This window comes from Mustela nigripes, chromosome 7 (genome assembly GCF_022355385.1).
Source record: "Mustela nigripes isolate SB6536 chromosome 7, MUSNIG.SB6536, whole genome shotgun sequence".
Classification (NCBI taxonomy): Eukaryota; Metazoa; Chordata; class Mammalia; order Carnivora; family Mustelidae; genus Mustela; species Mustela nigripes.
The window spans coordinates 123,180,525-123,192,991 of NC_081563.1; the positions used below are offsets into that span (position 1 = coordinate 123,180,525).

Sequence of the window (12,467 nt, forward strand, 5' to 3'; positions counted from 1 at the left end):
GCTTAGTGTCCCCCACCTCCTCCCAGAGACACAGACAGTCTACACCCTAGAGCCTCCTGGTGTGGCATGCACAAGTTGAGAACTGTCCTATTTGATGTGACTCACCCCCGTATTTTCAGGATCCACAAAGTACCCCACTGAGCCCATGCCATGTTTACTCTGGAGGCTTTAGCATATGTTCCTGACTTTCTACAACTTGTCTTTTCAAAATTCATGTTTCCTTTAGCTTGTCTGTTGCTCATGTCACAATAATCCCCCAGACATTGATTCTGTGTGTAAAAGGGACATTTTCTTTGTGACAGCAAGAGCAAAACTGTTCCAAGCAAGGAAAGGACTGCTAACAGAAAAAGCTAGAGTATACAGGTTACGGGCAGGGGAGAAGGGCCCAGGTGAGATGTTAGCACAGCTTTCCTGACTGCCCAGAAGAAAAATACTCCTTACTTCTTCTCCTGGGATTGTAGGAAAGAGGTAGCACATCTTTACCTGCATTGTTTAAAAGTAGAGCTTTACAAACATGGGTGTGGCTACCCCTCTCCACCACACTCATGGGATCAGGAGTCAGATTTATTGGAAACTCACTCTCAACGTGCCAGGGACTGTGGTGCACAGTCACTGTGCATTCCCAGTGACTCTTTGTGCACTGGGAATGCACAGCACAAAGATTTCACCCTCACGACTTGATCGTCTGGTACAGCAGACCGACCAGAAGAACCATCTGAAGCAGGAGAACAGAAACTGGAGAAGCCCAGCACATCGAGGGAAGAGCAAGGAGGCCAGGATGGAGAGAAGGTGGTGGAAATGTGAAGGGGCAAAGCTATAAGAGATGATGAGAGGTAGCCCAAGGAGGCAGCAAATGGGTGAGAATCTCCAAGCCAGTGGGAAGCTGCTGAAGGCTTTTAAGAATTCCTCTCTTTAAAGAAACAATATAAATATATTTTTTGCAAGTGTCCCAGCTGTCATAAGTATGAGGCCTCCTTCTAGGGACCATCACTCCTGTGATGCTCTGGTGGGCCTGGGGATGGAGAAGGGGCACTTGAGCTTGCTTCTCTAAATGCTGTATTTCACGATCCCCCGGACAGCTGGAGCTGAAGTTGGTGCCCAGAGCCCTGTGAGTGTCTCCCACTTAAATCACCAGCGCATATGGGGACAGATGTCTTTGGACACCCATGGTCTCCCAAAGGTCCTGGGGGTGTGGACTGCCCAGGAGGCTGGCTCCCTGGCAGAGAAAGGCATCTTCGGAATGGGCACCTGGCAAATTTTGTAGGATGCCAAATGTTCCCCAAACCAATATGGATATTTTCCCTAAACACATTGCTAGACAGACTGTAAACTTGGTGTCAGCAAAACCAACACTGGAATGGAAAACAAATGCATTTGAAATTTAACAACTTGTATCGCTGTAACATTTGTAATAACGTCAACGCCGGTGCTAATGATGCTATGAAGACTCAGATCCAAGGGGCTTTCAAGGTTTATTAATTCAGCTAGGTTGGACTCCCTTTTCCAATGTATCTTACCTCACCTATTCCCTTATTAACCTCTGATAATGCAGAAGTGATGCCTTTTATCACACCCCATTTCACAAGACGCACTATACTTAATTTCCCATCATTAGGTTTAATGAAAACCCAATTTCACAACTCACTTCTCTCAGGAACCTACAAGTAATGCTACGTTTTTATCAGCCCCAATTAAAAAACGTTATGATGTTCCTATTCGAGAGGGAGCCTTAAAAGTAATGTGCGATTCGGCTGCTAATTCAACAAGGGCGCTAGAATTCACATGCTGCTCATAAAATGTAACTCAAACCAGCTGGCCCAGGGAGAGAACACTGCTCATTTTTCTCCTCACCAGACCCTTAATTTTCATGCCATTTCAACTTCCCATGCATGGGTCTTGCATGTTTATTTATTTTGGGGGTCTTCTGCACCTTTTCAATAGCTGTTGCCTAAAGCCTGTGAATTCCCCTGGAACTCCTGTGGCTGCCTGTCGGGATGGTGGGTGATGCATAAGAGATCCCCCGTCACCACTGTCCAGTTCCCTTCCCTTCTGGTCTCGACTTTTCTATTTTTTTTTAATTCCCCCCGCTACCAGGCATTATTGATCTCCCTCCAGCTCCAGCCACATATTGCCAATTACTTGCTAGGAACTGCCACTCCAACTGGTTAACAAATATTTACTGAGAACCTGTATTGTGCAAAGCATGGTGTTAGACACCGCGTACATACAGGAAGGTGGAGGAAAGTGTGTTCAGAGGGAGATAAGAACCCCATAGCCCTTGCAGGAAAGAAGAGATAAGGTGTGCATAAACAAGTCTAACAGAGGTGGGAAGGGACAGGTGCCCAGGAGATGGGAGGGTGATGTGCCGCAGAGCCGGGAACCCCAGAAATGTTTCTCAAGCTTTAGGCTCTCACACACACCTCTGTGGTTTTTGCCACAACTATGTACAACCTGCATCAGCTCTGTCTGATAGAACTTCCCACGATGATGGAAATGGTCCATATTTGTACTGTGCAGTACGACAGCCACTAACCCCAGATGTCTCCTGAGCATGTCGCCCAAGGCTAATGTGACTGAGGAACTGAATTTTAAGTTCTGTTTCATTTTAATTCATTTCAATTTAAATATCCACATGTGGTTTATGGCTACTGTATTGGACAGCATAGATTTAGAGAAAGAAAAAGGGAAATAGCACTTGAGTCACACAATAGGGCAGAGGTCTATTGGAGGCCCATGGAAATATAGCGCAAGCCATATAAGTAATTTAAAATTTTTCTTTTTTCTAAAATTTAAACTCAATTAGCCATCATTAGTTTCAGATGTACTGTTCAAGAATTTATCAGTTGTATATAACACCCAGTACTCATCACATCATCTTCCCTCCTTAATGTCTATTACCCAATTACCCCATCCCCCCCACCCACCTCCCCTCCAGTAACCCTCAGCTGACCTCGGCCGCAGCCACTTCTTGCTAGACACATCTCCAAAGGCAAGGGAAACAAAAGCAAAAATGAACTATTGGGACCTCATCAAGATAAAAAGCTTCTCCATGGCAAAATAAACAGTCAATAAAACTAAAAGGCAACCTACACGATGGGAAAGATATTTGCAAATGACATATCAGATAAAGGGCTAGTATCCAAGATCTATAAAGAACTTATCAAACTCAACACCCAAAAAAACCAAATGATCCAGTCAAGAAATGGACAGAGGACATGAAGAGACATTTCCCCAGAGAAGACATGCAAATGGCCAAGAGACACATGAAAATACTCTCCATGTCACTTGGCATCAGGGAAATACAAATAACATTTTCTTATAGCAATAAAGTAAGGTAAAAGGGATAAGTGAAATTAATTTCAATAATACATTTTATTTGATCCAATACATGAAAGAGTATTTCAACACAGAGTCACTATAAAATTACTAATGACATATTTTACTCTCTCTTTTTTCAAGATTTTATTTATTTATTTGAGAAAGCATAAGAGGGGAGAGGTCAGAGGGAGAAGCAGACTCCCCACTGAGCAGGGAGCCCGATGCAGAACTCAATTCCAGGACTCCAGGATCATGACCTGAGCTGAAGGCAGTTGCTTAACCACCTGAGCCATCCCAGCATCCCTATTTAGCACTATTCATGCTAGGGCTTTGAAATCCAATGTGCATTTTGCACTTACTTTAGTGTAGTCTCATTTCATTTCAGACTAGCCATATTTCCAGGGCTCAACACTGACAGGTGACTGGCGGAAGGTGCAGGTGGACATAGACTTATCCAGAGCCAAGTCAAGTGCCAAAGAGAGCTGATTTAGAGTTACAGTGAATGTCAAAGACACCGATCTAGTGGAAGGCAGCTCTTGCACAGCACTGCCCAATAAGGTGTTTTACGATGATGAACGTGTAATACCTTTGCACTGTTCAAGGTGGTAGCCCCTAGCCCGCTGTGGCTATTGAGCAACTGAAATGTGGCTTGTGTGACTCAGGAACTGAGTTTTTACTTTACCTTAATTTCAATTTAAGTTTAAATAGCTATATGTGGTCCGTAGCTATAAGACCAAAGAGTGCACGTCTATACAAGTATGTCTTAAATTTTTAAAAAACCAATGTCCTACATTTTTAAGATTTATTTCATTATGGATGATAATAAAACATAAAATCATGGGTGCAATATGCCAGTTTTTGTTTCATGCTCACTAAAACATTTACATAACAATTTTAAAAACAGCCTGGCCACGTCCTGCGAGATGAGCATGACCTTGGTCAAGAGATAACAATGTCTGAGCTCAGGGTCTTCATCTATAACATAGGGAAGGTCAGTGTGAAAGATTTGAAGAGAGACCGCTCGCAAGCTTGTGGACAATGCCTGGCTTCTGTTAAGTCGTGAAGAAACATTAGCTGTTCTGATGTTGGACAAGCTCTGCTGTTTGGCATTAGAGAATCTCAGACCGGCGAGGCATCTGGGGAGTCTTTTAGGGCTTCTCTCCTTCTTTCCTTCATGACACACTCCATGGTCATCTAAATATCTTATTCCATTCCTGCTGCTACTGCCCTAGTTCAAGACCCCATGACATGACTATTCCAATCAGGTTCCTCACGGGTCTTTCTGCCTCCATGGTTCTTTCTACACAGCTTTGATTAAGTCATTCATCTTAGCAGAAGCCTCCGCTGCATCCAGACAGAATTTCTTCACTAGCCAACCAAATTCCTATAGTCTCTATTTCTCATTTCATCCATCACAACTCCTCTCTATCCATGTGGCCATTAGGGCAGGAGAGCATGAAGAGTGGTTGGGTAAGTATCTGGAGACTTCTCGCTGAAAGAGGAGAGTCTAAGCCTGGAGAGAGAGCTTGAGGTGGGAATGAGGCTGGCTCACTGCCTCAGAGTGGAGACGTGATTAGCACAAACACAGTGAGCGCTGTGGCAACGGCAGATGTCAGGGTCAAAACACAGAATCTGAAGACAAAATCTGGCTTCAAATATGGGCCTCACAACTTTCTAGCTATGAGATGTCAGATAAGTTACTAAGATCTTTATTTGTAATTGGAATTAGAAATGGCAATGACCATCAACATCATCTAAGAAGGTCGCTATAGCTATAAAATGGGATCCACTGGAAGAAGCCTCAAGGTAACACCTTGCCAGCAGGCAATGCCTCAACCGCACCATTCCTAATATCAGCCTCAAGAAAATAAACTTGTAATAGCACAGAAATCTAAGTGTGTGAACCAGCCTAGCATCAGAATTTGGGAGGAATATCCATTAATCATGTCAGTATCACACTTCCTATGTGCATAAAGATGAACACTTCATTTTGTCAAAATTTCTTAAAAATCTCTGAAATTGTATAAAATCACCTTTTGCCTGATTCAACTTAGGGGAATTTTCCCTCTAGAGTTGAAAGAGATTGCAGTTTCTTTGGTGAAGCTTCAGATGAAGTAGTTGGCTTGTGTTCAGGAGCCCTGTTGTAAGAAAAATGTATTCTGTAGTTCCAAATTCTGGACTTCAACTAGGAAAAGTGTATAGACTTGTGACCCCAGAGGCACAGTAGATCCACACCCCCCATTTCAAAGCCACTCGGGATGTGCTCTCACTCGATGGAATGGTAGATGAACTAAACTTCTCTTCAAATATGAACCTTACAAATAGTCATAACCCTTCCAGGCATGGCACCTGGCAACCACTGCTCTGTTTTCTGTTGTAACAGTTGCTTTTTCTGGAATGTAAATGTATATATAATCATACAGCATACAGTGTTTTATGATCGTGTTTTTTTCACTTAGCAGGAGGCTTCTGAGGCTTTTCCATGTTGCAAACAGCAGTAATTTGTTCCGATTACTACATTTCCTCACCAACACTTGTTTGGTAAGGTTTTATTAATTTTAGGTAAACTTTATTAACTTTAGGCATTCTAGTGGTTGTATAGTAGGATCTCATTGTCATTTAAATATGTGTATTTTATGTACCAGTTTGACATTTGTTTTCTTTCTTTGGGTGAGGAGTCTGTTCAAATCTTTTGCCCATTTGTTTTTTTTTTTTTTTTAAACTGGGTTATTTTATTATTGAGTTGTAATCATGATATAGGCCCTTTATCATTATATTTTTTGGAAGTCCCTGACTCCCAGTCTGAGGGTCTCCTTTTTATTTTCTTAATAGTGTCTTTTGATGAGACAGGAATCCATCAAAATCCTAGAGGAGAACATAGGCAGTAACCTTTTTGACATCAGTCAAGCAACTTCTTTCAAGACACATCTCCAAAGGCAAAGGAAACAAAAGTGAAAATGAACTTATGGGACTTCATCAAGATAAAAAGCTTCTGCACAGCAAAGGAAACAGTCAACAAAACAAGAGGCAGCCCATGGAATGGGAGAAGATATTTGCAAATGACACTACAGACAAAGGGCTGATATCCAAGATCTATAAAGAACTCCTCAAACTCAACACACACAAAACAGATAATCACATCAAAAAATGGGCAAAAGTCAGGAACAGACACTTCTCCAAAGAAGACATACAAATGGCTAACAGACACGTGAAAAAATGTTCATCATCATTAGCCATTAGGGAGATTCAAATCAAAACCACATTGAGATACACCCTTATACCAGTTAGAATGGCCAAAATTAACAAGACAGTAAACCACATGTGTTGGAGAGGATGTGGAGAAAGGGGAACCCTCTTACACTGTTGGTGGGAATGCAAGTTGGTGCAGCCACTTTGGAAAACAGTGTGGAGATTCCTTAAGAAATTAAAAACAGAGCTTCCCTATGACCCCGCAATTGTGCTACTGAGTATTTACCCCAAAGATACAGACATAGTGAAAAGAAGGGTCACCTGTACCCCAATGTTCACAGCAGCAATGGCCACAGCCATCAAACTGTGGAAAGAACCAAGATGCCGTTCAACAGACAAATGGATAAAGAAGATGTGGTCCATATCTACTATGGAGTATTATGCCTCCATCAGAAAGGATGAATAACCAACATTTGTATCAACATGGAAGGGACTGGAAGAGATTATGCTGAGTGGAATAGTCAAGCAGAGAGAGTCAATTATCACATGGTTTCACTTACTTGTGGAACATAATGAATAACACGGAGGACATTAGGAGAAGGAGAGGAAAAGTGAATTGGGGAAAATCAGAGGGGGAGACAAACCATGAGAGACTGTGGACTCTGAGAAACAAACTGAGGGTTTTGGAGGGGAAGGAGGTGGGGGATTGGGTGAGCCTGGTGGTGGGTATCATGGAGGGCACGTATTGCATGGAGCACTGGGTGTGGTGCGTAAACAATGAATTCTGCAACTGAAAAGAAATTTTAAAAATTCTTTAATTAAAAAAAAGAAAAAGTTTTATTTTTGATCATTCAAATTTATCAATTATCTGCTTTTATGGTTATTTATTTATTTATTTATTTTTGTCTTGTCTGAGAAATCTCTGCCTAACTCAAGGCCACAAATATTTTCTCCTATATTTTCTTCTACCTTCTCTCTCTTAACTAACCAAATGCATAGGGTTGAACTTGTAAAACTAATAGTAAGTACAAGGCCGCCCCACCGTGCCACATTTTGCCGAGCTGAAATGGACATTATATACTTAGCAACTGACACTGATGCACTTAGTTACCTGAAGTAATACTAGGATGAAGGATAGAAAATAAATGCTTCACCTTTTTCTAATTTCCTTTTCTGGGCTCGAAGAATCAAAGACTAAGCAATCAAATATGGGGGGTTGGGCACCTCTGAGCCCTTTCTTCTCCTCAATCACATTCACAATGGTCTCTGATGTGGCAAAGACAAACGAAGGAGGATAAAGACCTTGATATCCCAGGAAGCAGATGTAGTATTGGGAAACCAAACTGGGAGAGGAACAGTCATGGGGAAGGTGACTTCTGGATTCACTTGCTCCTTCTGATAGAGATCGATCCTCCTCTTTGTGGGGAGAACATGAATTCGTCCTCCACAGTGGTCATATCAGATGGAGGGATGGTGTCAGACAGTCTGCAAAGAGATGGGGCCTCCGAACATCAATTACTCCTCCTGCCTAACCCCCAGGAAAAGGGTTCTCACTATTGGGGTAGTGAGGACAACCATGAGAATCTGCCTGCTCTGTTTGTAGCAAACACCAGTCCTGGAGAGATCTCTCCTTTTTTTAAAGGTAAGTAAGCAGAAACAAAACAACATGGTCTTAGAACAATTTACCATATTAAAAATAAGGAGAATGACACTCTGAAGGCTGAGAAAAACATAATTTTCAAAAGCAAAAAAGCAGCTAGTTTTGACTATTTCCCTAATCACTATCTCCTACCTTCTTCCTTTCCAGCAAAGCCCTCAAATGAGTTTAGGTGTCCACACATTTTCCATGTGACTCAGGTCGATGACCCTATTCCCAGATCTAGGAGTAAATCCTGATGTCCTTAAGCCAATCAGGTGCTCTTAACCTCTTTGCCAATTTTTAAAAAAATTTTAGTGAGATAGGAGGGGCTTTCTGTTAAGGGACTTCTCAGAAAGTTCTCTTACTTCTAAGGTTTTTGCGGTGGCCCCTCTCTCCCATTGGACATTATACCATTTGTGGGTTTGATGCTTGGACTTGCTAAAGCAATCCTATATCCATGAGGACAGTCAAGCTATAGGCAATGCCAACACGACATAGCAAAGTGGGGAGCTTGTCAGGACTTGGTCCTTAATGACGCTCTCAGGCATCTCATTCAACCAACCCTGGAGCCTGCTTGAACTCTTGCCTTCCAGTTCTGTGAGCGAACACAACGATTTGTTGTTTAAACCTATTTGTTCTTGTCCCCCTCCCCCATTACTGGTATCTCCACCTACACATCAGTAAACAGAAATGCATTTTAGATTGTGTGCATTTTGTTGGAAACAAAATTCAAGAAAACACAGAAGAATAAGGGATGCAAAAGACGAATGAGAACAGATTTTTCAAAATGTGGATCAAGAAGCAACTAGGAAAAAAACCTCGCTGGGTGAGGAAAGGGAAGATTGTAGGGAAAGCAGAAAGCAAGAAGCATTATTAAAGTGGACACTGAAGTCTGTAATGAGAATACGCAACAGGCAGAGACTGGAAGTTAAACCTGAGACCTAGGAGGCCTCCATGTGCTGTGTGCCTATCTGCTCCTGCGCGCTCATGTGTTCAGGCACCAAAAAAGTCATTTTCTGAGAACAGAAAACAGGCACAGAAAAGACAGATAACTGATGTTACTAGAGAAGAGAGCAGAATAAATGACACAGAAGCAATAATAAAGGATATTTGTAAAAACAGCTCTTTGGCAGAATAAAAACCAGTTTTCAAATGTAAAAAGTTCTCTGTGTACAACTTAAAAACTGAACAAATTTCCTGATGCTTCTGCTTAAATACTATGGATGAAGGAGCACTTAGATAAACATCTAGGCTGGAAAAAAATGGTTATCTAGAAAGGAAAAGAAACTATGCTAACTCTATGTTCTGTTGCCCAAATTGAAATGCCAGAAAGTAACCGAAGAAAAGTTTTGAGGGATAAAGTCTGTGAACCCCCCGAATTGTACACGGACATAAGTTGTTTCTTCATTTGCGAGGCTCCTGGAGACATTCCCGGCTACTCAAAGATTCAGAAAGTACACCTGCGCTGATTCTTTTCCAGAGGCTTAAGGAGGTGGAGAAATAAGGTGAGGGGAGTAAAAACCTTGTGATATTGAAGGAAATCATGCTATAAGATAATGGATTCCTTCAACATCGAAGCCAGTTAAACACAGATAGGATCAGAAAAACCAAAACAGATATGAATAAAAAAGGATGAGCTACAAAAAAGAATTCTTAAAGAGAACATTGGTTTAAAAAGTCTGATATAAAAATTCTTGGTAGGGCACCTGGGTGGCTCAGTGGGTTAAGCCTCTGCCTTTGGCTCAGGTCATGATCTCAGGGTCCTGGGATGGAGCCCCACATTGGGCTCTCTGCTCAGCAGGGAATCTGCTTCCTTCCTTTTCTCTCAGCCTGCCTATCTGCCTACTTGTGATCTCTATCTGTCAAGTAAATAAATAAAATCTTAAAAAAAAAATTCTTGGCTTAAACCTGAAATTTCACCAAGAAAAAGGAGTGGATGACTGATACATCACCAGGAATATGAGTGTTAACAACTGCTTTGTCTTTCATACACAGATAATCGACACATACTATTTTAGTCTTGATCTTAGGTCAAGGATCTAATTACAAACATGGATGTGCATATCCAAATGGGAGTGGACAGCTTTCCAACAGAGGTGAAAACAAAACAAAATAAAGCAAACCCCAGACCTCTACCATATGGGTCTGGGGTCTACAGTTCAGACGACTTGGGTGGTATCAAACTGCAAACATAAAAAACAATATTTCAAAACCTTCTGTCCTGAAAAGCAAATGAGAAGCCATGGTATGGAGGTGTTTTCATAATCCGAGACACGTAAATTCCCCCAGAACCAAACCTCTAAAGATGAACTCAGAGTGGGAAAAAATAAGATATAAAGAAAGACAAGCAAAAGAAAGACAAGGGAGAGACGGCAGATGTGGCACATGGAGAAATACGCCTCCCAAGAATTGAAAATAACACAGCAGTCAAAGAGGCCATCAAATAAACACATTCAGAGGGATTAAAGAGAAAACGGGCAGTAGTGCAGCATGTCATGAGGAACGGTGGAGTGGCTCTGAATAGCACAGACTTCACTTTGAGAGATGAGACATAGTCATTGAAAGGAAAAAATAAGTAAATAAATATAAGAACAGATGTTAATGGAATACAATGGAAGATAAACACAGGAAAGAAAAGCAAAAGCTGGCTCTTTCCTTTGAAAACATCAATAAATTAGAAACAGACTTCTGCCAAACATGATTAAGGGGAAAAAAAAGAGAGAGAGACACACACACAAGTAAGCCACTTGGCAGTTGCTAGAAATCGGTGGAGTACTTTTGCCGCATGCTGGAACGGCGAGTGAGTAAACTCTTGGGAAAACCAGGAAGCCCATCCGAAGACAGGGATGGATGTGACCAGGGTCAGAAGTCCTGTATCAGCCCATCGCCAGAGCACCAGCTTCTTTTAAGCGCGAGGTTTTATTCTGAGATAATTGTAGATTCTCATACAGTCCTGAGAAATAACACGGAAAAGTCCCTTAGACCTTCCCTGTGATCTTCTCCAACATTGACGTCTTGGACAGCCACAGCACCTGTCACAGCCAGGAAACCAACGCGGACAGGTCACTGAGTGTAGTCAGATTCCACCCATTTTCATTTTCCACACACTTGGGCGTGACCGAGTGTGTTTCCTTGTATACAGTATTATCATGTGTGTAGACTCCTGTTAGTACTACTCCAGCCAAAATGCAGAAACGGGAACAAGGATCCTTCACATAAAAGGACACTAGCCTTCGAGTTCCTCTCTTGTCTCTGGGTTGAGGGCTGGCTACTGGACTCTGGGTGACTATCGCACTAATAAAATAAGAAGGATCTCTCGGTGAAACCTTTCCTGGTCTTCCTATAGCCCAGGGACCCACAGGGCGGCTACAGTGGCTCCTTATATTGTGCACTGCTCAGGGCTGGAATGTGTCATTTACATGAGAGCCTTGCTCTTGTGACCTATACCCTGTTAATTAAGAGCCACCAGTCTTTCTGTTTGAGTGACCAGTGATTGGATTCACTGTGTTCATTTTTTGCAAATCATACAGTGGAAAGATTCAGCTATACAGTCTAGAGGGAAAGGAAGAAGTGAATTGTTAGTCTGTGGACTTAGTGTCCACAATGGGCCAGAGTTAGGAAGGAAGACCTCTGTTCAGAGTCTCTCCTGTGGTTCAGAAGATTGGACCTGTGATGAGTTTTGTTTCAAAGGAACGGACCACTTGAACTTTGACTAGCAGAAAAATACCACGTAAACAGATAATGAGATATGTATCTAAACACTTTTGTAAGTGGATGATAGAGTAGGGTAGAACAACTGGCTGGGAAAGAATGGGGTTCTGGAGAGTGTATTACTTGTCAGACGAGAATGGCACCTGTATAAGAAAGAAGAAAATGAGGTCACTTAATGTTGGAAAGATCAATATTATTGTGAAGTTCTTTACTATTATCAGCAAGAAGTTCCTTATATGGCTCTATGTAAATAGAATATTCAAAATAACTCCAAGAACACGTTTGGTCGGTTACTTGAAGTAGAAATAATGAAGAAAAGTGAATAGCATGCTTTTGATATTCTTGCCGACATGAAAAAAAAAAAAGGGTGATGTCGGGGTGGCTTTGGGGAGGAGTTTGAGCAGAGGGAAAGACTGGGGTTGTATGAAGAAGGATGTATGTTATACACAGAGGTATTGTTCTGCAAGCACGAGAAACTTCAGGTGGCTCCTGCAGGTCATTTCTGTGTTTGGTACAATGACAACCAGCATACATAAGAATAAATAAAACTGGGTATTGGTTGAGCCATGTTGGATCACCTGCCCGCACCCCAAACCATTGTTTAAAGGAA

The 12,467-nt window shown here is 41.9% G+C and overlaps 1 protein-coding gene across 12 annotated transcripts in view; it reads right to left on the reverse strand.

The window, feature by feature from the left end:
• Positions 1–12,467, reverse strand: part of PTPRT (protein tyrosine phosphatase receptor type T) — a 1,054,416-nt gene that overhangs the window by 101,404 nt on the left and 940,545 nt on the right. The window lies entirely within an intron of this gene.